Source organism: Ascaphus truei, chromosome 4 (assembly GCF_040206685.1).
Source record: "Ascaphus truei isolate aAscTru1 chromosome 4, aAscTru1.hap1, whole genome shotgun sequence".
Lineage (NCBI taxonomy): Eukaryota > Metazoa > Chordata > Amphibia > Anura > Ascaphidae > Ascaphus > Ascaphus truei.
The window spans coordinates 107412794-107437793 of record NC_134486.1 but is presented as its reverse complement, the minus strand read 5'-3'; the positions used below and the strand labels follow the sequence as shown (position 1 = coordinate 107437793).

Here is a 25000-nt window from a genome sequence, read left to right as displayed (position 1 = left end):
TTAAAACGCGATCTGTTTTGGTTCAATGACATCTTATATTTACAGAAATGTGGCACCGCTAAGGGGACCAGGTTCATCCCCAGTTACGCCAACATGGCGGACTGGGAGGAGCATACTATTTGGGCGTCCAACCCTTTTAGCGAACCTGGTCCTCTGGTGCCGCGTTATCTGGAGAGGGAGCGAGAAGGAGCTAAATGATTTTATATGTCATATTAACAACAACCAGTGGAATATAGAATTCACCTCAGAACAGAGTCAGGAAAAGATTAACTTCCTGGATTTAACAATATACATTGAGAATAACATATTTAAGACTAAAACATTCTTCAAAGACGTAGATGCTAACAATTATTTATTGAACAACCATCTGTTGTTCTAGACGGTCAGTTTAGAAGGATCAAGCGAAACTGCACGGACAATAAAAAAATGTATCGAACAATCAAAGGTACTGGAGGATAGATTCATAGACAGAAAATACAATGCTGAACTCATTAAAGTGGCAGTAACAAAAACGGAATCACTGCCAAGAGGAGAATTACTGAAACCCAGGCAGGAAACTGAGAAAAAGAATGAAGTTCATGCACCTTTTGGTTTATCACTCAATATAATGATAAACACAGGGCCATACAACAGGCAATCACTAAACACTGGAGGGTTCTCTCTCTAGACCCTGTGCTGGGTGCACAAATCCCATCCAAACCAAGGATTGTGTACAAAAAAGCACAAAATTTAAAAGGAATAATAGCCCCTAGCCAATTAAGGTCCATTCCAAACACTGAGGGTACACTAAGAACTTATTTAGATTTAAAAGGCAATTATAAATGCAGTAAATGCAAGATATGCCCAAACCTGTTAAATAAGAAAGAGGTTGTTTCTTTTGCCACAAAACTCAGTTTTAAAATTAATCACTTTATAAACTGTTCCACTACCCATGTGGTTTATGTACTCCAGTGTAAATGTGGGTTACAGTACATTGGTAAAACCAAAAGGTGCATGAAGGTTCGGGTTATGGAACATATGAGAAATATTAAAAATGTGAAAAAATTAATTGATAAACACATGCCCTTAACCCACCTTTTAAAGCATTTTTATTATTGTCATCAGTGTGACCCAAGTGGTATTTCTTTTATGGGCATTGAAGTTATTACTACTAATCAGCATTTGGGCAATAGAGTACTACGTTTAAGTAGAAGGGACAATTTTGGATCTATACCATGCGAACTAGATTTCCACATGGCCTTAATGATTATATAGAGTTGGTTCCCTTCCTTAAAGACTAAATCATTTGGTGATCTAATTGGGGTCTCCTATGTGTCCAAGTTTTTAACTTTTTATATGCATTTATATGTTTTTAATTTTTTTTTTAGACATGATGTGTTCAGGATTCACTTCTTATGTTTTTTACTTATAGGCATAAAAAGGTTATTTTAATGTACACACGGAACTCAGTATTTTAACTTGTGTTAATTCTATTTAGAACTGTGTTTTTATATCACTTAGGTATGCAAATAGGAGCCTCCATTATCTCCCACCCAACATCAACTGTTTTAACTTGATCGTCAAGTATTAAACCCATGGGCTGCGACTTCCTATTTAAACTCCAGGGATAACGTCATCACGTGACCTCCTGACGAAGCACTACGTGCGAAACGCGTAGAGGTCACGTGTGACTTTCCCTTTTGGAGATTGCAGTCGGAGGGAGCAGGTCTCTACACTTCACTCCCCTTCCATACACAGGGTATGCACCCAGATCGGTCCGGACCCCCTCTGCAGTACATAGTGATTTAGTATTTACTTGTTCCCACCCCCCGTTTGTACTGGTGGCAAACCAGATATTTTAATACCTTGTTTTGTTTTAAATTCTTCCCCATCAATAGACCGTGGTTGTCTATTGTTGCGTTGTTTCCCTATATAAGTAATAAAGTGTTAATACCCCTCAGTGCGCCTGCCTGTCATTTGTTTTTTCCCTTCATAACTCAGTATAACACAGAAGCCAAGAAAATCAGTAATATTATTAACAAACATTGGCATGTAATTAAAGCAGATCCGGTTCTAAAAGACCGTCTCCCCAGTCAACCTAGGATTCTATCCAGAAAAGCGGCAGGTATTAAAGCTAAATTGGCCCCGAGCATATTTAAAAAGGAGGATCCTGAAATGAGCAAAAATTGGCTCCCTAAACCATTGGGCTTTTTTGGCTGCCTTTCGTGCAAAGCCTGCAAACAAGCCTCAAAAAAAAAAACTGGGTTTGTCTCGAAGATTACAAAAGAGAAATTCAGTATAAAACATTTTATAAATTGCAGGACTACATTTGTAGTTTATTTACTCGAGTGTCCTTGTGGGCTCCAGTACGTGGGACGCACCTCAAGACCTTTGAGGGTCCGCGTACTGGAGCACCTGGGCAACATTAGGAAACAAGTCTTAACACATAGTGTGTCGAGACACTTCAGTGTGGCCCATGAAGGGGATCCATCCGGTTTAATCTATAGCGGAATAGAAAAAGTAGAAAATCATTGGAGCGGGAGCGACAGATTAAATAAACTTTGCCAGAAAGAAACATACTGGATTTATAAGTTAAAAACGTTGGCCCCCTCAGGATTAAATATAGACATAGACCTGGGGGCCTTCATACAATGACATACTTGACTCAGAGTTAGAGATGTTTTTCAAAGGGAGTCTTTCTGTCCACCCTGTCTCTTTCTTCCCTTGGTTTAACAGTTTTATATTTTATTATTAGTAACTATTGTAATGTTTTAAAACAAGTGCCAATTTTAAGTATTAATTTTAATCCTAATTAATTTTAACTAATTTTAACTAATTCATATTCAAATCCATTTTTAAAATGTTTTAAACTTTGTTTCTTATTGTTTCACATATTGAACTTTATTCAATTTTATTATTACTGATTATTATTACATTCTGCTGCGTGTTGCTATTTGGGTAGGTTTTCTACATCCTTGGTTTTTACCAGCTGCCCGACCAACTACTTAAAACCATTTTTATTTTATTATGCCATTCTACTGTAAATATATGTGAGACATATTATGTTTCATCTGTCCCACTGCAGAGCAAGAATCAAAACCAGAGGGGTTGCGCCATACTGTCTTTCCCCAGTGGGACTTCATCATTCATTATTTATTTATAATTTCTATAATTTATCTTAGAAAGCATTGAGTGTATTAACATCTGTTGCTCTGAACCTTTACCCCGCTATTTTACATGGGGAACTATGAGAACTACAAGGAGGATGGGGGGGGGGTTGTTAAGTCTAAACGGAGTGACAATATGACTGCCTGAAATATCAGAGACAATTCTACCCGGCAACCAATGACGAGGACCCAGAACGTATAGCGATTGGAGATTGGATCCCCGACCGTAAATAGAGCCAGGAAGCATCTGACATCAATCACGAGCCTGACAAAGCCTGTAGAGAGGCGAAACGCATAGCTCTTTTTGTCCCAGCGCGGCCACCGTAGGAAGAAGCAGACGTGACCCAGCCCACCATCCGGACGCGGAGGAGGGGCTTCCATCTTTAGCAGTCACGAAAGCGGACTCCTGGGGTGCTGCATGACGCCATTTGTTTATGTAAGTTTGAATATTATTGTTTAAATAAAGCATTATATTTTTTATTGACTTGTGAAATATCTACCACTTCACCGAGGGAGAACGAGACACCAGAGGCGTGGACTGACAGGGCACATCTCAACCAGGCGTACATCTCTTAAGAAGGAGCAAAGAGAACCCTGATGTGTATTCACTAACACAGGGCCGTGTGAGTGTTATTCCTTTTTATTTCACCTTGTGCCTCCTCACCTCCCCCTCCTCTTCTCTAATCAGGACTGGGGCTTGGTTCAAATTGTACCTTAGGATCTTCTGAGGATCACCTTTAAAGATACCTTTACTACCCACGTGCTCACACAGGCCCGTGTGAGTGTCATCATTATCAGTTTACTATTCCTCCACCGTACACCTCACCTCAACCCATTGCTATTGAGTCTGTCGTTATAGCACCTGATTTGTAGCCCTCCCACACCAAGTCAGCTAATTAGCATCTCACTGCATGACAACACGTCTTTATTATCATGGGGTAAAAGGGGACAATAGACAGCACTCTGATAGTGTTAAATATATGCAATTGCAGGGTGCACGGAACAAAAGGGGACCCTTATTCCCCTGTATAGTACTAACAAATCTGCGTAAGTACCAGCACTCACTGTCTAATAGCTAAATGATGAAAACAGTTGTAATGCAGAATAAACATTTAATAATAAAATGAACCAGAAATAAATCAAATGTGTTTGCAGAAACCAGTATCACAAATGGGCATGTCACAAAGTGAGGGGTGGGGGGGGGGGGGGGAAAGGAAAAGGGGAAAAAACATGAAACACAAGGAATATACACAAAAACCGGAGAAAGGAAAGTATGCTAGGGGGGCGACGTTTCGAGGGACTACCTCTTCATCTGGCCCATTCCCCCTGGTCCAAAAGGACCGAGAGGTACTTCCCTAAGCCTCCCTTCCCCTATACCTGGTCAAATCAGACACCCCTGAAAATAGATAGTAAACATATAGTGTAGGCTAAATGCAGCTAAACAGCTAATAGCAGGGCAGCAAGAATCCACTAATGGTACAGTTAAAGCTGTTCAAGTCCCTCGAAACGTCGCCCCCCTAGCATACTTTCCGTTCTCCGGTTTTTGTGTATATTCCTTGTGTTTCATGTTTTTTCCCCTTTTCCTTTCCCCCCACCCCTCACTTTGTGACATGCCCATTTGTGATACTGGTTTCTGCAAACACATTTGATTTATTTCTGGTTCATTTTATTATTAAATGTTTATTCTGCATTACAACTGTTTTCATCATTTAGCTATTAGACAGTGAGTGCTGGTACTTACGTAGATTTGTCTTTATTATCATATTTTGAGCATTGGCTTTGTTATATATCTCTCACCCTGTGCTCCCCTATTTTCTTTCATGTTTTGTTTGCACTAAGGAACTTGGATAGATCCTGAAAAGGGTTTTGAGCATCAGGAAGAGACTTCAGCTTTATGGGTAATTGTACCCCTTAAGAAGGTAGTATCTATCTGTTTATATATCATCAGTAGGACCCAGCTTTTCTATCATCACTAGGACCCCGTTAGAGAGCGCCCAGGTATTCTTTTTGTTCTGAAGATATCCTCAGTATGTAAGGACCCACACACAGGGACTTCGTTATTCTGTGCAGGCCCTCGCTAGACCGCTACTGACTACACCACCTATAAGAAAGTACCTCCCCCCAGCTATCACGGCTTCACAACAGCTTTGCTAGCTGGAGTAAGGCTAAGGCCCCGGTGTCGGTGCTGCACGCGTGCCTGCCAGGCTGGCGGAAGCTGAGATCCCTGGTCTGCGGTGAGCTGCAGGGGGAAAGACAGGGTGGGCATGATGGGGCATGGTGATTAGCTCGGCCATGACATCACCCGGCAGGTTCACCCTCATTGGCTGAACTGCCAGTGGGCGTGGCCAGCATTCCGTCGAAAGTTGTGAACACAGATTTCCTGTCTTCAGAGAAATCTGGTCACGCAATGCAGCGGGCAAGGCGGGTGGTGGGCCCGGCCCCATGGAGGTGTGGCTTGTCCCTGCAGCGCACGCCATAGCAGGCGTAACACTGCCCTCCTTCTGAAGTTCACTTGCAAAGACCAGAGAAGAAATACAGCTCGATGAAGAAAGTGCCTGGGAAGAAATTTGAAAGCGCTAGATCCCCCTTCTCCCGCTCACACACCAAACACTTACAGGAGACCCGATACGGCAGGCATAAGCTTATAGGGCTCCATGTTAAAATGGATCAGAAGTAAAGAGTGGCTCACACCAAGTGCTCATTTGCCTTTCACTACCCATAATCCCTGGCTGCAGTGGAAGCACTGTATTCTAAGTGACAATAGGGAAAGCGGCATTTTTATTTGCAGATGAAACGAAGGGAAAGAAAGTGGGTATGAAGGCACCACTAGAGCAACCGGTTAAAAAAGTAAAGCAAGATTCACGGGACAGAAAGTGAGCAGTGAGAAGGTGGGGGAAGCGCTGAACAGAGAAAACAAGGAGATGGCATGGAAGAGAGCAGAGGTTGATATTGTTTTGGAAAATGGTTAATATTGTTTTGGAAATTGCAAGAATGAATAATATGTTCTTGTATAGTGCTGCTATTTTTACGTAGGGGTTTACAGAGACATTTTGCAGGCACAGGTCCCTGCCCCGTGGAGCTTACAATCTATGATTTTGGTGCCTGAGGCACAGGAAGATAAAGTGACTTGCCCGAGGTCACAAGAAGCCGATACCGGGAATTATTATTATTTTAAAGTTAAACGAAATATGCCTGGTTTTTGCACAATCTGGCTAGCACATGAGCATGCCACTTTGCCCTTATCCGTTAGAAAAGTAATACATAGCTTAAAGGAGGCAAGACCCCTGACCCACTCACCCTATTACGTTCCCCTCCCAACCCACGTTTCCCCATTCCCCACTCCCACCCTCCCCTGATATCCAACTCTTTCTTTCTTCCATCTTATCTTCTCTATCCACTTTGTAATCACACCAGAGACCACAGTTTGTTTAGTGGATCAAAAATAAGTCACAAAGGGAATAATATGAAAACGACCAATAGATCTGGAAATGCTCAATTCATATATTGATCTTATATCTTAAATGTGAACATTGACGTTATACCAATATTTCCTGTACCTGTTGCGTCGGTTTCACTCTGACTCTCCCTTTGTAAAGTATAATTTGTGTATGTCTCAAAAACTGCAATAAAAAAGATTGAAACAAACAAAAAAAGAAATACATGCCGCTGAATATTCCAGGAAGGTTTGCTTTTTTTTTTTAGATATACCGGTAATCTATTGTCACCATTATCTCATCATAGTATTTATTTTAAGTCTCCTTTCCTGTCATTGTTTTTTTCTCACACTTAATCTGGGTGTCTGAGCTCTGTGAACTTGCACTGTCACTTGTCATGGGCATACGGTGTAATATTTCTATATAAACACAAAAGTCAGGCAGTTTATCAAGCAGGATGTACTGCAGTGCACCTCACCCACAAATACAACTAGAAGCTTAGAATGAGGTAGAATCGTAATCTGGTGGTCAAAGTGGGACGATGTTAGGATACAGACTGCCTCAGTCTTTCTGTCTCTTTTAGTATGCTTTTCGAAGCGGTATCTATCGAAACGTATTTCTAACATCCTGTTCTGGAAGCATAAACCAAATGGCAGTGATGTCCAAAATGTTATTGGAGTGGCTCAGTGAGGAAAAACAATGACACCGAGTTTGAAGCCTGGTTCAATTCCCGGTGTCTGCTCCTTGTGACCTCGTGCAAGTCCCTTTATCTCCACTAAAAACATAGATTGTAAGCTCCACGGGGCAGGGACCTGTGCCTGTAAAAAAGTTCCTATGTGTTGCGTAACACTCACTAAACTGTAATTGTGAAGCGCTTTGAGTCCCATTGGGGGAAAAGCGCTATATGAAATAAAGTTTTATATATATATATATATATATATATATATATATACTAGCTGAGAGACCCGGCGTTGCCCGGGATGTAAATGCGTAATAGGTAGTATTATTTATAAATGGTGGAACAATAGGTGAGTATTTGTTGGAAAGGTTGGATAATAATATTGAAAAGAAAGATGGAATAAAATGTAATACGATGTTGTTTAAAAATGGTTTATTGTAAACACACCACAGTACAATGTATATTTTGGTGACATAACAGATGTAAAAATGTGAGGCGTGTGTCCTGCTAGGGTGTGAGGCGGCAGGTGGCGCGTGGGTTGTGAGTGCTGTCTGTGAGTCGGGGGCCTGCTAGGGTGTGAAGCGGCAGGTGGCGCGTGGGTTGAGAGTGCTGTCTGTGAGTGGGGGTCCTGCTAGGGTGTGAGGCGGCAGGTGGCGCGTGGGTTGTGAGTGCTGTCTGTGAGTGGGGGTCCTGCTAGTGTGTGAGGCGGCAGGTGGCGCGTGGGTTGTGAGTGCTGTCTGTGAGTGGGGGTCCTGCTAGGGTGTGAGGCGGCGGGTGGCACATGGGTTGTGAGTGCTGTCTGTGAGTGGGGTCCTGCTAGGGTGTGAGGCGGCAGGTGTCGCGTGGGTTGTGAGTGCTCTCTGTGAGTGGGGGTCCTGCTAGGGTGTGAGGCGGCGGGTGGCGCGTGGGTTGTGAGTGTTGTCTGTGAGTGGGGGTCCTGCTAGGGTGTGAGGCGGTGGGTCAGTGATGTCGGTGCGTAGGGGCGGGAGGCAGCAGGTGTGTGTGGCGGCAGGTATGTGTCGAGTGTGGCGGGAGTCTGTTGAGTGCATGCAGCGGCTGTGAGGCGGTGGGTGAAAGGCAGAGGCGGGCGGAGTAAGGGCGGGTGAAAGGCAGAGGCTGGTGGGCGCGAAAGCAGAGGCAGGAAGGCGGACAGGAAGGCGAAGATTGGTGGGAAGGGGGGGAAGGGTGTGGGATGGGGGGAAGGGGGTAGGGTGTGGGAGGGGGGAAGGGTGTGGGAGGGGAGGAGGGGGAGGGAAAGGGGAGGAGGGGGGAGGGAAAGGGGAGGAGGGGGGAGGGAAAGGGGAGGAGGGGGGAGGGAAAGGGGAGGAGGGGGGAGGGAAAAGGGAGGAGGGAAAGGGGAGGAGGGGGAGGGAAAGGGGAGGAGGGGGAGGGAAAGGAGAGGAGGGGGAGGGGTGGAGGGAAATGGGGGGAGGGAAAGGGGAGGAGGGAGGAGGGAAAGGGGAGGAGGGGGAGGGAAAGGGGAGGGGGAGGGAAAGGGGAGGAGGGGGGGAGGGAAAGGGGAGGAGGAGGAGGGGGGAGGAGGGAGAAGGGAGGAGGAGGGGGGAGGAGGAGGGGGGAGAAGGGAGGAGGAGGGGGGAGAAGGGAGGAGGAGGAGGAGGGGGGGAGGAGAGAAGGGAGGGGGGAGAAGGGAGGAGGGGGGGAGGAGAGAAGGGAGGAGGGGGGAAGGAGAGAAGGGAGGAGGGGGGGAGAAAGGGGAGCAAGGGGGGAGAAAGGGGAGCGGGGGGGAGAAAGGGGAGCGGAGGGGGAGAAAGGGGAGCGGGGGAAGGAAAGGGGAGCGGGGGGGGGAGAAAGGGCAGGGGGGGAGAAAGGGGAGCGGGGGGGAGAAAGGGGAGCGGGGGGGAGAGCCGGCGTTGGCCGTGAGTTACATTTAGCGCTAGGAAAAGGGGGGGGGGGAGGAGGGGAAAAGGGGGGAGGGGGACGGGGGAAAAGGAGGGGGGGGACAGTGGACAGGAGGAGGAGACAGTGGGCAGGAGGGGGGGGACAGTGGACAGGAGGAGGAGACAGTGGGCAGGAGGGGGGGACAGTGGCCGGGGGGAGAGGGGGACAGTTGGCCGGTCAGGGGGGGGGACAGTGGGCGGGGGGGGGACAGTGGGCGGTGGGGGGGGACAGTGGAAAGGACAGTGGACAGGATGGGAGGGGGGGAGAGTGGACAGGAGGGGGGGGGGAGTGGACAGGAGGGGGGGGAGAGTGGACAGGAGGGGGGAGAGTGGACAGGGGGGGGACAGGTGAAAGGGCAGTGGACAGGAGGGGATGGGAGGGGGGGAGAGTGGACAGGAGGGGATGGGAGGGGGGGAGAGTGGACAGGAGGGGGGGAGAGTGGACAGGGGGGGGAGAGTGGACAGGAGAGGGGGGGAGAGTGGACAGGAGGGGGGTGACAGTGGACAGGAGGGGGGGGGCAGTGGACAGGAGGGGGGGGGCAGTGGCCAGGAGGGGGGGCAGTGGACAGGAGGGGGGGGCAGTGGACAGGAGGGGGGTTGGTTTGCTTTAAATTGACGGGTCCCTCCTCGCCACTCCCCCTGTATCTTTCTCCGCTCCTGACCCCCCCACCCCCTTCCCCCCCCCCCATGTGTAGCTCCGGTCCCCACTCTACAGTGTCTGAGACAGAGTGTGAGACAGAGTGTAAGACACATACACACACAGACACACACACAGTGTCCCACACACACACACACACGCACAGTGTCCCACACACACACTGTCACGCTGTGACACACACACACACACACACTCACTCACTCACACACTCACCTCTCCTTCTGGCCGCCGCCATGTTAGTTAGTCCGCGAGGGAGGAATGGGTCCTTCTGTCTACCGCCATCTTAGGTGCCGCGTGGCAGCGGTAGGCTGCCCTGGCCAATGCCTGTCCCCGCGCCAGGGAGGTGAGCGGGAGGTGAGCGGGAAGTGAGGGGAGGTGAGGGGAGGGAGCGGGAGGTGAGGGAGCGGGAGGTGAGTGGAGGGAGCGGGAGGGGAGCGGGAGGTGAGTGGAGGCAGCGGCAGGCTGCCCTGCCCACTGCCTGTCCCCGCGCCGGGGAGGGAGTTGAGCGGGAGGGAGGTTAGTGGAGAGGGAGGTGAGTGGAGCGGGAGGTGGAGGGAGTTGAGTGGAGAGGGAGGTGAGTGTGATGGGGTGGGGGAGAGGACAGAGAGAGAGGTGTGTGTGTGTGTGTGTGTGTGTGTGTGTGTGTGTGTCCGTCCTTTGGCCCGTCACTCCGCCTCAGGCCAATGAGAGGTGTGCGGGGGCGGGCAGGCCAAGGGACCAATGAGATTGCCGCTAGGGACGCAGACATACAGTGCTTTCAGAAATATATAGTAGATTGGACAGCACTGTAATTGGACCCTGGGTGCAAACCGCATTTTTTTAAATATAAACCATGCACTCCGCAGCTTGTTTAAATTGTGCATAAAATGGTTTTTGGTCAAAATTTCAGTTCTCTGGGAGAAAAAGGTTCCCCAGAGATGCAAAATGTTGATGGATAAACTTTTTTTTTTTTTGCTCCATTTAAATAAGCCGTGGAGTGCCTGCTTTTTACCCGTTTACACACAGACACACATACACACACACACACACACACACACACACACACACACACACACACACACACACACACACACACAGTGAAATACTCTCTTCACTTTCTGATTTGGAAGACCTATTGATGATGATAATAATATTGAGGACCATTGTGAGTTTATTGGTTGGGAAATTGGTTTATAACCCAGTTCATCACTGCAGTATTTGTTGTCAACTAGCCTAATTACCGATAACAAAAGCATTGTATGTTGTATATGACTGTGATGGAAGTTGTTAGGCTTTGTAAGAGCTGGGCTGTCAGACCTACATCTATAAAGCTATATTGAAAAAAAGGGAAGAAAAAAGTGCGCTACTGAAAAGAATCGGGATATATTTAAACAACAATAATGTGATAAATAGTGATGTAAACCTGATATTTCAGATCCCAAAATACTCAATAATTGAGGTGAAAAAATACTTCAACCAGTGCACAAAATGAATATAAAGTTCGTAACCTTGATAAGGTAGTTAAGGAGCATCTGCAGCGGTAAAACCGGGGTGGCCAAGCACCCCACACACTAAAACAGAATAAAGACAAAAACAGCGCACAACGCTCATAGTGTAATAAAATTTTGTAGCAATACTTGGTTCAGAAAAAAGGTGTAAGTATTCTGCGTACATCAAAACAAATCTTTAAAAGCATATCATGTAAGCAGGCATGTGTTACCAACGCTGGAACTGGATCGATTAGGACACTCACCATCTGATCTCACAATGGAAATCTTCATAGGATATACCACTCTTCGTAGTAGATAGCCCCACACCAATGGGCACAAGGAATCCTCCCCGAAGTGGGTCGAAATAGAATGTCTCTTCAGTGAGAATCGCCCCCGTTAACAGGATCAGTTCTTTTCAAGCATCGGAAATAGAGCTGTATCACTCTCACTACCGTCCGTGCTCCACCTCGCAGCGTCACTACCAGCGTGACTCGGGGCAGTATGTTAAGGCAGATCTAGGGGGCAGCTACATATAACAGTCCCGTTCTGAAAAATAGTCAGGATGTACTCAACTTCTACCCAAAACTGAAGCGCCGATAGTACACGGCAACGGATAGTGACGTCACTGCACAGGCGCCACAGATACAGAGCGCTCGTAGCACAGACAGTCACAGACCCGTGAATGCGGTCGCACGGCTAAAGTAAGGGTAGTAGAAGTGAGTAGAGCAGCAAATAACTTCAATAAAATCCTCCTACGCGTTTTGTAGCTAAAAACACTACTTCGTCAGGGAGTACTTCCTCACAACGTGAGGGGGATACCGCTGGATTTCTGACGTTTGAAAATAACTGATCCTGTTAACGGGGGCGTTTCTCACTAAATAGACATTTTATTTCGACCCACTTTAAGGATTCCTTGTGCCCATTGGTGTGGGGCTACCTACTGCGAAGAGTGGTATATCCTTTGAAGATTTCCATCATGAGACCAGATGGTGAGTGTCCTAATCGATCCAGTTCCAGCGTTGGTAACACATGCCTGCTTACATGATATGCTTTTAAAGATTTGTTTTGATGTACGCAGAATACTTACACCTTTTTTCTGAACCAATTTTTGTTACTACTTTTTATTACACTTTGAGCGTTGTGCGCTGTTTTTTTGTCTTGAATCTATAAAGCTATGACTCATATCTTAAATTATGAAAACATGCTAAAAAAACAAAAAAAATAGCACGGGAACTTCTGCATTTTGTGGTCAGAGTGACTCTATGTGGCAGCTCTAACTGAGACTGTTAGTAGGGCAGGAGCGCCGGAACTGTATGAACCCTGTGTGACCTCAGATGTTACTTTGAGGGCTATGAAAGTTAATAATTAATGTGTTATAATGCCGCTCGGGACACTATTGCACTGAAACTACCATTAGCTTATATGGGAGTTTCGGTGCGAGCGTGCCCCGATTAGCACTGGCGCAGTTTAATGAATAGCCCCCTATGGTACAATTGTGGGGCAATGGGCAATTTTATTCTTTATTAAATGGGGTGCCCTAGGTTTAAAGCCAGGATGCTTTTACCCTCATTATGGTGAGAAGCCATTAAAGCTGCAGTTCAGTCTTTTTTTTTTTTTATTTATTTTTTTACTTCAATAGTTTCATGTGTGCAATCTCTAATTACCTAAAGAACTGTATAGCTGCAGGTCAATTCGTTCTCCATGTATTGATCGGTGAAAGTTGGTGACATCATTAGTGAAGGGATCTGTTTATATTCTGCTTCTGTCCGTCAGTGGAAGCTCATGAATATTCATGAGCACTCCTGCAATGACATGTGCTAGAGGGAGGGCAGGGCTGACAAAGGGGTGTGCCAGGGCTTGTGACAGGACATGAAGGGACAGTGCCTTAGCAAATGGTTGTTAAAATAGAATACAAGACAATTGGTCTTTCAAAGTTGTTTTTTTAAAAACAGAAAATGCTAAAAGTATTTTTTCTTACTACAGAACTGATTTATTAAAAAAAAACGCACATGCAGGATATTGACTGAACTGCAGCTTTAACACAAGTTATCAATGCATTAATCTCCATTCACTTGGATAGAAGTTGATATTTTAACTTTGCATTAAAGTCATCTTAAATAGGAATCTTTATATATAATCCCCCAATACCTTTTTGTGACTGCTACCAAATATTAGACTTTAAAAAAATGTTAATTCATTGGTACCATATACAACACTGTGTTGGGAACCATATACAACACTGATTGGGAAAATAATCATTGTCGGTATGATAAAATAATGTATTTAAGCCTGGGTGACTTGGGAATAAAAGGTTGGTTATGGAGTTCAGTAAAATCAATCTCATTTACTAGAAAACTAAGCAAAATGTCTTGCCAGTGAGAATATTGATGTAAAATACATAACATAAAAATAAGCAAAAAAGCTTACAAAAGCAAAAAATACTATTTTTCAGTTCAGCTTTGGGCTGCAGGCTATAGGAAAAGTATTGACAGTTTTTTGGTATCATATTTCCTTGAAGCCATTGTGGTTTATACGCAAGAATATGAATGGAAAAATACATTACAAAATGGAAATAAGCAACGTGTTTACACATAATAATTGTAATTACTCAATTATGTTTTCAAAAATCCATTCAATAACAAATTATTTTGGGTTATGCCACTTATGTTTTGGTTACCATTTACTGGACAAAGATGTATATGAAATAGTTGGAAATATAATGCAAGAAAAGGTAGGCCCAGGTAAGGGATGCATTGGTAACATTTTCTTGCTCATTTCATGCAGAGTGAAACCTAATACAGATTCAAAAGGGAACACAAACTGTGTGAGGTTTTCCACTATGCTTAGTAACCACTTATCTTTCTGATAAAGTCTTGTTAACGCCTTTGTTGCCTGAGAGGCCTTGCAAGGCACTGCGTTCACAGGAGGCATATACGTTGGATCCGGTGAGAATAATACTTTTTGCCGAAGGATGTTTTATCACCAGAAATGTAAGAGATTTAAAGAAGATTACTCTATAAAGAAAATCTACTTAATATATTTCCAAACATGCTGCAAATCAAATACTGATACAACTGTAGTGGACCTTTTTAAAGGATGTTCTGCAGATAGAATTGTTTTGGAAAATAAAAGCCAAAGGCCGGTGAGGAACCTCTCACCTACATCCCCAATATCCACAGTTCAGTTTCTGAAACCATGTACTGTAGGATTGACAATTAAATATGGGTGTCAATACCCAGCACGTTGCTTGTGTCCTTTTACTGGAGGTTCAAGCACAGGCACCTTAGCCACCCATTGAAAACAGTGTGTTTTCTGATTAAGTGGTTGCTCTCTTATTTTTCTTGCAACTATTAGGAACTGTACTAGTTCTACAAATACCATCATTGTTTCCTGTGTTTAGAGCAACCTTTTAAGTTCTCACCGCACTAGTTCATTTTGCAGCCACGTAGATGTAGCCCACCTTACTTCTAGAACCAAGCTAGTTCTACACATCGTTTATCCAAGAATCATGTTACTTCTACCCATGTTAATTCTAGAATCTGGTTACTCTTTCAATGTTTCATGCTAGAACCAATGTACATCTTCGTTTTAGAGCCAAGATAAAATTTGCACCATGACATTCTAGAATCACATTACTCTTCATTATAAGACCACGTTATCACAGCATATGTTCTTTTCTAGAATCATGTTACTGTGGCACACCTTTATTCTCAAACCAAATTTCTTTTGCGTGCTGTTATTGTACAACAAAGCTCTTCCACTAACATTTATTCTATAACAACGTTACACATCTTGGCTCTAGAAAAAAGGCACTGTTTCTCATCCTCATTCTAAAAACAGTTTATTCTACACAACCTTTTCCTTTGTGTCTTCACTCTAGAACAGAATAATTGAACACTTTAAACTCTACATAATTAATAATGTAAGACAATATAGCGCCAACAAATACTGTATGCTTCTAACAAAATTAATTCAGAAACCAAAGACATGGCTTCAATTTGTAAAAAGTAAAGTGGTGCTCAAGATGAAGTTAGATTGGGAAAATAATCTTTATGGAGTAGTGGAAGAACAGGCTTCTCTTGTTTTTCAACATGAAAAGTGCAATTAGACACAGTTAATTTTTTCTTCCTCTTGCCCACTGCAGCATGGTAAAATATCAGACGCTACTTATATTTGACACACATCTTGGTAGAGATTTTTGCCATGCACGTGGAAAATGTAATACTTTTCTTTATCAAGTGTGTGCCCTGTAACACCTCCCTAATTTCTATTGCTCTGTGTATAGTCTTTCCCAAATTTCTGTCAGGTACAGAGAGGAGGTGGGGGGAGTCTTTAGCAAAATGGCTTGATACATGGACTCAGAGTTCAATGTCCAAAAATGTGTCACCTACTGTAAAAGCAATTTTATAACAAAATTAGGCTTGCAGATCTACTCAAGTAACTGGCACAGTGTTACTTGGGTCTTGAACCGGGGCGTCTCACTTCTGGAGCTGGTGCATTAATCGCAAGGCTGCTTGCTCCTCCTCCCTTATTTTGGAGGAATTGTGATCTAATACCAGGGAAACATTGTAAGTGCTATATAATTCAGTGTAACTCACCTGCATGTTATAAGCTCAGTACGGGCTGTGTAGACCCATAGTGGTTCTTCAGGCAGTTTCTGTTCACAGACCGTGTCTGAAGGAAACAGAAGAGCGTTATTAAAAAGGTGACCTTGGTTTATGTCTCCTTGTAAAACTTAAGACAAACACTTCCTTATGCTGCATCTTCATTCATTACATTGTCTTGTTAATGTATTTTCCTTGGGTGGAAGGAACAAGATGAGTTAAGCAAAAATATGACTTTATGCTTCTGTCCCCTAAGTTATAGACTTGGGGGGTCACTGAAAAAACCCCAACCCATTTTGAATCTTTTTAGCTATGTTTGGTGTGACTTTGCATTGCTCTTTAATGATCTAATGCCTATCAAATAAAAGTCCTAATGTATCTGCTTTCCCACCGTACAGATTTTATCTTGTGGTTTACATGAAAGCAAACAGAACAGTCATAACTATCAACCCTAATACTGAAATAAGTGAAATTGCCTTATTGTTTTTTTTTTTATTAAGGGGATAGAGGTTATGCATCTAAAAGTTAATAAAACACTTGTGTAATTAGTTACAAAAAAGACATGATATTTGACGTGCTGTTTATAAATAGAATGAGTTGAAAGATTCTATAACAATAGAAAAGAGAAGTAGAAATTACTTTTTGTTCCAAGAGATTAGGTTATGAATCACCACTTACGTATTGGTGCAGACAACATATGTACAGGACATGCTAGAATTCCATTACTGATAGAGGCATATAGCAGCAAAGGGGTAAAGAACCAATTACAGTACATATTATTTTCCAGTATTACAAGAACTGTTCTTTAACCCATTTTTCTGCTTTCTGCACGTAGATCTTGGTATTGAATGTACTGTAGAAAAGTACTCTTATGTTGGTCCCATAATTGGTATCACAACCTACTGTACACTGAATATACATACTCGACAATTCCAGTGGAAGTATCAACCTGTTGAAATTCTTTAATGCAAATTCCAAATCGAACCAAAAAGAATGCATTAATACAAATGTATGAACTATATCATTTGTATCATTTGAGCTATTTCAAGATGAAGGTATTCTAAGTTCAAAACATCATTTATTTGAGATCCAGCACGTACTTTTTAAAGTAAGGAAGGTTTAGTGCATGCTCCTAAAAGGAGTACAAATAACACATACAATTTTACTATATACAAAAATCATATCAATAAAATGTGTGTAGTTATGGTTTTCGTGTATATACTTGTAAACACACAATAGGAATTGTTTCAGAAAAAAATTGGCAATTATAAAGAATAATCAGGACTTCTGGGAGACGTGCTCTCCAAAATAGTCGCTTAATAAAAGACCTTACCCTGACTGTTCATCATCCAACGCTATCCTCCTTTTCTGGCTACAAAAAGGCAGCCATTTGTGGCCAATGATGTAGGTCAGAGGGAACTCTGTCTTAAAAGATGAATATTTCCTAGGTTGCATTCCCCTGAAGTCAGGTTTAATTTACTAGATTGCGGCCTACTGCATGTCTGCGGGGCCTGGAGTGGTGCCCTAACTTGATTCAGCTGAAAATGTGTCAAAACTCTGAATATGATGAACCATGTAATCAAACATGAGGAATCCCCACACCGCACTTATATCCGGAAATGATTTTGATGTGGGGCTTGATGGGCCAACAGAAAATAAAAATTGCTCGAGTGCAGGCTTAATCTATGCCTGAAGGGACAGACTTGAATATAGAGCAATCTTTTGTTGAACTTGTCAGCCATCTGAGAGTCACTCATACTGTGTCTTACCCACTACTTGCAAGCTAAAAACTCAGCTTGCTAAAATAAGGCCTCGTCCAGGGTGGGAGCGCGCTCGAGTGCCGGGACGTCAGGCGATTCCTAGCCAGCTAGTTGTGCGCGTGGTGGGGGGGCGTGCTGGGGGTGTGTGCCCGCGACGTCACGTGAGCGGTATGCCCTCCTTGGCTGAACTGCGCATGTGACCAGGGCAAACGCGACAAATACAAAAATATTTGTTTCGCCAAGCATCGCACCTCTGCACGCTCACGTGCATGTGCGCGTACAGCGTGGACCCAACAATTTACTTTAATTGTTTTTGAGAGCAAGCTCTCAGCCTGGACGAGGCCTTAGAAGCCTCTCATAAATATCAGACGGCATGTGCAGAACCCAGATGGAGCCGTCAGGGACATGAGGTACAATGTAACTCTTCCAACTTGGCTCTAGACTTACTACAATAACAGGGTGCTCTCTGGCAGACGGGTATAAAACGCCCAGGCACAAGTTGGGACGTCCTGAACTACAGCGGCACTCTAGTCTGTAAATGACCAGTTGCTTCCTAAAGCCCTAAATAAGTCTTCTCTTTGCTACCCACATCATGAAGGTAATGTCACTTCAGTTCCTGCTAAATGTAACCCTGTACAACACAGAAGGTGTACTCGCTCGACCTCAAGGTATAGAAAAATAGGGTGCACTAAGGGAAAACATTGATCTAAGACGTGAACAGAGAAAGAAAGACCTTAATTCTGTGCACTCAATATCTTTATGGAGAAAGTGGAAAATGACAGAAAATTTAAATATATCTTTTAATTTGTATTGTTCAAATAAGAGATCATGGGTCACAACAACCCTGATGTCTCTCATATATCTAGGGGCGATGCATAATAAGTATACTACTCCAGTGCGTAATCAGAAGATATCATGTAGTATCAAGAAGAAAACACAAAGTATTTGAATGTGATGGAAGGGGATCAATAGCTATTTATACCACAGATGCGACACATAGTTTAGGTATATACCAAAATATTATCTGGTTTGGAGCTAGTAAAGTAACAATGTGGGATTATAATCTGAAAGAAACAACCTAAGGGGGGAAGGGCTTCCTTGTAAAGTCTAATGATACTATTATATCCTTCCTCACACACCCATGTTTCAGATCAGGGGATAAAGTTCACTTATCTTTATCCCAAACAGAATAAACCACAGAGAACATAATGTTTTTTTTTGTTTTTTGTTATTTTTAGAACTGGTTGTATTGTGCTTGCAATTAGTACAGGCATACCCCGCATTCACGTACACAATGGGACCGGAGCATGTATGTAAAGTGAAAATGTACTTAAAGTGAAGCACTCCCTTTTTCCCACTTATCGATGCATGTACTGTACTGCAATCCTCATACACGTGCATAACTGATGTAAATAACGCATGTGTAACAGGCTCTATAGTCTCCCCGCTTGCACACAGTTTCGGTACAGGTAGGGAGCCGGTATTGCTGTTCAGGATGTGCTGACAGGCGCATGCGTGAGCTGCCGTTTGCCTATTGGGTGATATGTCCTTACTCGCGAGTGTACTTAAAGTTAGTGTCCTTAAACCGGGGTATGCCTGTACTAATATGATCAATTACACTATTTAGTACACATTACCCCTTAAGAGAACTAAACTTTAATGTGTTTGTATTTAAAAGCAGGATTAAGTAAAATGGCTTATAATACACCTCCCTCTATATAGCATTACATGCAAAAGCACCTGAGCGCCCCGCTATCCGAGGTCATCGGTGGGGTGTAATCTGCGCCATAACAGGGAAGATAATAAAATTGTGGCAGAGGTACCATTTAAGGGTTTATTTTACATCTAATATTTCTGGTGTATGTTGCTTATGTTAAATCCAGTTAAAGATTCTCTGTCTTATATTAAAATGATAATTAAAAGATGTTGATGAAAACAAATATGTGCACTGTCAAACGCATACGCACATTTTCAACTGAAAGGCATTTTTTTAATACAACCATATTTTGGTTCACTTACCGTCATGTTTAGTGTTTTTAGTGCAGTACATAAAAGTTGTGGTATTGGGCCTGATTTCTAGAAACCTGTTCAACATTGGGGCAAGGTTCTGACCCAATTTCAGAAAGGTTTCTACCATGTGCATGCAAATAAAAACAGAAAGGAGAGAGCTTTTATTTATTTAATCACTTTATGTACAAACCTATACTTCCCATTTTGATCAATGCCTGCATATAATAATTGTCATAGAGCATGTTCACTAAGTGGCGCTCTAGCAGGCAACTTCCAGTGCAGGAAGACACCTTACAGCCCAGTCACGTCATTGCTTAGACAGAATCCTATGAATCGGCCTCAGAATGTATTTACTGTACATAGTCAGTACATACATTATAGTGCACCCCGCATGAGCCCGCTGACTGAACATTTATGAATTTATCCCGCCTTAAACCTTTCTCACTGACTGCCCCACACCTCTGGAATTCCCTTCCCCTCAATATCCGACTAGCACCCTCTCTAGCCACCTGTAAGACCCACCTTATAACACACCTGCTTAACGAAGCTTACGTATAGCTCCGCTGATACTTTACACCTCATACATAAAGCTTGGCCCCCTGCAGATGCACTTACCAGAATGCCCTCCTACTGTCTCTGTACGTTCTTCCTACCTACCAATTCGATTGTAAACTCTTCGGAGCAATGACTCCTTTTCCTAAATGTTACTTTTATGTCTGAAGCGCTTCTTCCCATGATCTGTTATTTGTATTATTTGTTATTTATGTTTGTCACATGTATTACTGCTGTGAAGCGCGATGTACATTAATGGCGCTATATAACTGTAGCCAGGTCCCCCTCGCGCACTTGCCCCCTCCCTTGTCCCCCCCCCTCGCGCACTCGCCTCCTCCTTCACCGTGGCGAGCGCGCGGTGTTGCTGTGCGGCCGGTTGCTAGGGAAGCGGGTCGGGCGGTTGCCGGGGACGCGAGCGGCGAGCAGGCCGGTTGCCGGGGACGCGATCGGGCCGTCGCTAAGGCCGCGATCGCGTTGCCACCGGTCCGGCGGCTAGCGGAGCAGGGCGCCGCCATGACAGTTAGCTCGCGCATGCGCAGGATGCCAGCTAGCGCGGGAGGCCCCTGATAGCTCGCGCATGCGTGAGGATAGACGGCCAGCCCCCAGGGTGCATAGGGGCAGAGACACCTGACGCCAGGGAGCCAATAGGGCTGAGGGATTTGCCCGGGAAAGGAGAGATACTTTTCGCAGGGTTTTGCAGTGACACAGGCAGTCAGGATCCGGACCAGCTAGGGGTAAGAGGTGGATGCAGGGGTCAGTGACCCTCTGCATTAGGCCAGCAGCCCCCAGGCCCCCAGTTAGGTCCTGAGCCACTTAATAGCTTGTGGAGTATAGGGACAGGCCCTAGATAGGGACACTGACCCATTTATTGGTAGCTTAGTCAGGGACACAGTGCTAAAGCCGTGCGGCCCTGCGAGGTGGGTTCTGGGCTCAGAACACTATCAAATACCCTGGGACTAAGGTGATATTATCCGCGCTGGAATTCACCCAACGCGGTGTGGAGGACAACGTCGGATCGGGCGGAACTCCGGTGATATCGCGGTACCCGTGGCTGGAGCCCGGGCAGGTAACCTGCAACTCACGTGCACCAACCAGGCCTATCACCAGACATAGTGGCTGCGCAGTCACACATACATATGCAGACATTGGTATATGATTTTGGGAGTGCAAGACATTTGGGTGGGGGTTACTGGACACAGGGTGGGGTCACTCTGCGGGAGGTTAGCGTCCGCCGTGACGCCTAGAGGTGGTAGCGTCCGCCGTGACGCCTAGAGGTGGTAGCGTCCGCCGTGATGCCTAGAGGTGGTAGCGTCCGCCGTGACGCCTAGAGTGGTTAGCGTCCGCCGTGGCGCATGTGTTGAGATGTAATGTGATAAGTTGCTGCATGTAGTAAAGTTAATAGTTATATAGAGCTGTCTGTGTGGTCATTGTGTATTGTCCTGCGAGGAACTACTTCCCCTCTGGTGGGAGCCATCGCAGGTGGAGGCGCTGCATCATTAGTATTGTAATACATTGCCCCAGGTTCCCTTAGCGGATGCTCAGCCTTCTGTGAGCCAACAGGTATTGCACCACGCACCCCTTGGTAACATTGCATGTTCCCTCCACGCACGCGGTATATGCGATTGGGTGGGGTGATATGACCGTTACATAACATATTACCTAGCTATATAGACATTAATACATACATGACAGTATTATAATATGGTTAGTGTCTCAAAGGGAACTGGAGCATTACTTAAATGTTATGCCGATTTACTGTACGGCTATGTTTACTATTGCTGGATGCACCTGAGTAGTAACAGATGACGACTAACACCCACATCAGCTAGGTACTATGCAGCGATACGCACAAATTGAAATTTTGAAAGAATATTGGAGGAGGTTACAGTAAATGGGTCAAGAGTAAAAAAATAACTTTTTTGTTGTTGCTTTATTTAACTCATGTAATCTTTCATTATTAAATCCTGATCTTCAAAAAAAATAATGTGCTTCTTAGTGGCTTCATCTAGTTCAGTCACAGAACATAAGGTTGAAGCTTATACTCTGTGGTTTAGGGTGTTTGGGATAAAGCTACACTTAAAGCAGCAGAACATGTGTATGTATATATTTTTAAATAAATAAGTTCTGTAGTATTAGATAAAAGTGGCCTGTTTTTTTTTTTAATTCAACTCAATGTTATTTTTAATGAGTTTTAAAGCATCCATTGATTTCTATAGCTGGTTAAGCACACTTCCCCAACAGTGCTTGATTTTTGCAACACTTTCCTGTTTGTGATCATTTGAGGCCAATTGTTCCCAGCAGTTTGAGCTGTAAACTGTAACAATTCATAATGTTACCTTCGTAATATAAGGATACATTGTAGCTGCTGAGTTAACCTAGCTGAAGGGTTGATTGAAACTGAAAGGCAGCCATTATGTTAGGCACACAGTCAGGATTTTTACATAGATGTATAACAAGAGCACCAAACGTTTGTTGGAAAAGTGTACCTCACTGCGCAATTGTCCCTCAGTGTCTCTTACTTAGACCCAGGTACTATCCCAGATGCTAACTAATGGGCTACTGTTGGTGCTGGCACAGTGTTGGAGTTGGTGAAAAATGTTGATGTTAATAGGTGCAGGGCAGGGCCGGCTAGGATATTTGCGAGGCTCAGTGCAGGGCCTCGGCTCTTATCTTATCAGGCGGCATCTCCTCAGACTCCTGTCATCATCGCTCTGCCACATAAAATGGTGTCACATTGCCATGACAACATGATGTCACAGCGTCATGGCAACGCAACAACCCCGTCAATCAGTTTCATTGTTGTGGGGGAGAGAGTGGGGCCTCTGTAACCATGGGACTCGGTGCACAGGCACCGCCATCAAGCCTGCCCTGCAGGCCTGGTTCTTTGCAAATAATGGTGGATGCTGGTAAAGGATGTATGATGATAAGTATATTGAAGTGCTGTAGTGCCAATACCTTGGATGTGTTTCCGCTTGATCTACTCTCAGTTTCAGGACCCCTAGATTACTCGGGTTCCTCTTTAGTTGACGATGTACTCTCCGCTCGCTCGTACCCGATGCCTCCGGTAACCGCTGCTGTGCTACTGCCCTGTATGTCTCGCCAGGCTCCTCAGGACAATTCCTCTCCTCTCTGCAGGTCTCCTTCTCACGTGCTCCTTTCGTGCTATATCTGTATCTCTTAGCAGAGAATGTAGGAAATTCAGCGCTCGTGCTGCAGGTATACAGTTTGCTGGAAGCGTTAATCCCCTTGCAGCATGTGTGTAGAGCGTCTCCCCAATGAGCTCCTAGAACAAGGTGACCCCCAAGATGGGTGGCACCTTGAGATGAAATGAAGAAAAATGCACACAATGCGCACCAGGGATTAAAATGATGTAAAATATTTATTAATAAACAAAAAATAACTGAGGGGATCCAACCCCACCTCAGTACACATATGTTATAGATCCGGGTTTAAGTAACAATGAACAGAAACCACATGAAAAGTAAAATGTATCTAATTAGACTAAATCTACAAACAACATAACAAATGAAAAAATAATAAAAAGACATGAATGTTTAAAAAAACGGGATGCATGTACCCAGAATTAAGCTAAGATAGTAGCTGAACAACTGCCTGAGGCTGAAAGGGGGTCACGCCAGGTCACTCTGCGCGTATGCCGACAGGCTGAGACGGCGTTTGCAGGGAGCTCTGGCGCTGGCAACATCTCTGCGGTGGCATGGTCCGGACCCTCATACGTTCACCTGCAGAACCCGCTTGGGGCTTCAGTGTAAGTCTCCGTCTCCCCCTTTCAGCCTCAGGCAGTTGTTCAGCTACTATCTTAGCTTAATTCTGGGTACATGCATCCCGTTTTTTTGAACATTCATGTCTTTTTATTATTTTTTCATTTGTTATGTTGTTTGTAGATTTAGTCTAATTAGATACATTTGACTTTTCATGTGGTTTCTGTTCATTGTTACTTAAACCCGGATCTATAACATATGTGTACTGAGGTGGGGTTGGATCCCCTCAGTTATTTTTTGTTTTATTATAAATATTTTACTTCATTTTATTCCCTGGTGCGCATTGTGTGCATTTTTCTTCTGTATCCCTTCGCCCCTCCTGCCATGCTGTTATCCTATCATCTCAGTCTTTTCCTTGGTTCATAGTCATTGGTCGGAGGGCATGTCCACAGGGCCATCTTAACAACATTAGGGGCCCCCGGGCAAAGCAGAGCACGGGCCCTGCCTACACAATCACTCACATGAATAAAAATGTAAATTAACGATTTGTTAACGAATAGTTAATGTCCCCTGAATATCTAGTTTACAATTTATTCTGACATCTTACGGTTACAGTGTTATTCATAAAACAATCTTTTATATAACTTTTACAATACCTCACAAGAGAAACATCACTTTGCTAGAACTGCAGTACAGTGAAAAACGTCAACCTGTACCCCCTTTTTTATCTGAAGAAATATCACAATAAAGACAGTCACTGGTATATACTTCTAACCTATGCAGGCTGTCGCTCCCAGCCTCCCACGCGCACACTAGCAGCAGCAGGCACCGGAAGTGCTGCACTGCTAGGCTGCGAGCGGTTGTGACGCGAGCTGGGGTGCCGGGCGGGCGTAGAGCAACCGGAGCCGGGGTTCCATGTCGGGGCGGGGGAGAGCGAGCGGTGCCGGGCGGGGGGAGAGCAAGCCGGGGTGCCGGGCGCCGTGGCGGGGGGAGAGCGAGCCCTTCTAGCTAGACTTAGAACGGAGATTTTACATTTTTAGCATTGGTGGGTAGGGTTGCCAGATGGCTTGT

The 25000-nt window shown here is 44.5% G+C and overlaps 1 protein-coding gene and 1 long non-coding RNA gene across 13 annotated transcripts in view; one reads left to right on the top strand and one right to left on the bottom strand.

The window, feature by feature from the left end:
- Window positions 1-25000, bottom strand: part of LOC142493000 (uncharacterized) — a 728952-nt gene that overhangs the window by 26549 nt on the left and 677403 nt on the right. For 10 of the 11 annotated variants that reach the window (XR_012800954.1, XR_012800951.1, XR_012800957.1 and 7 more), the window contains one exon: window positions 15883-15958. This is a non-coding gene — a long non-coding RNA (uncharacterized LOC142493000). Of the gene's footprint in view, window positions 1-13944; window positions 14242-15882; window positions 15959-25000 lie in introns of those variants that run through there. The other variant, XR_012800955.1, reaches the window with a different exon arrangement.
- LOC142492998 (acyl-coenzyme A oxidase-like protein) overlaps window positions 1-25000 on the top strand; it is a 344660-nt gene that overhangs the window by 234325 nt on the left and 85335 nt on the right. The window lies entirely within an intron of this gene.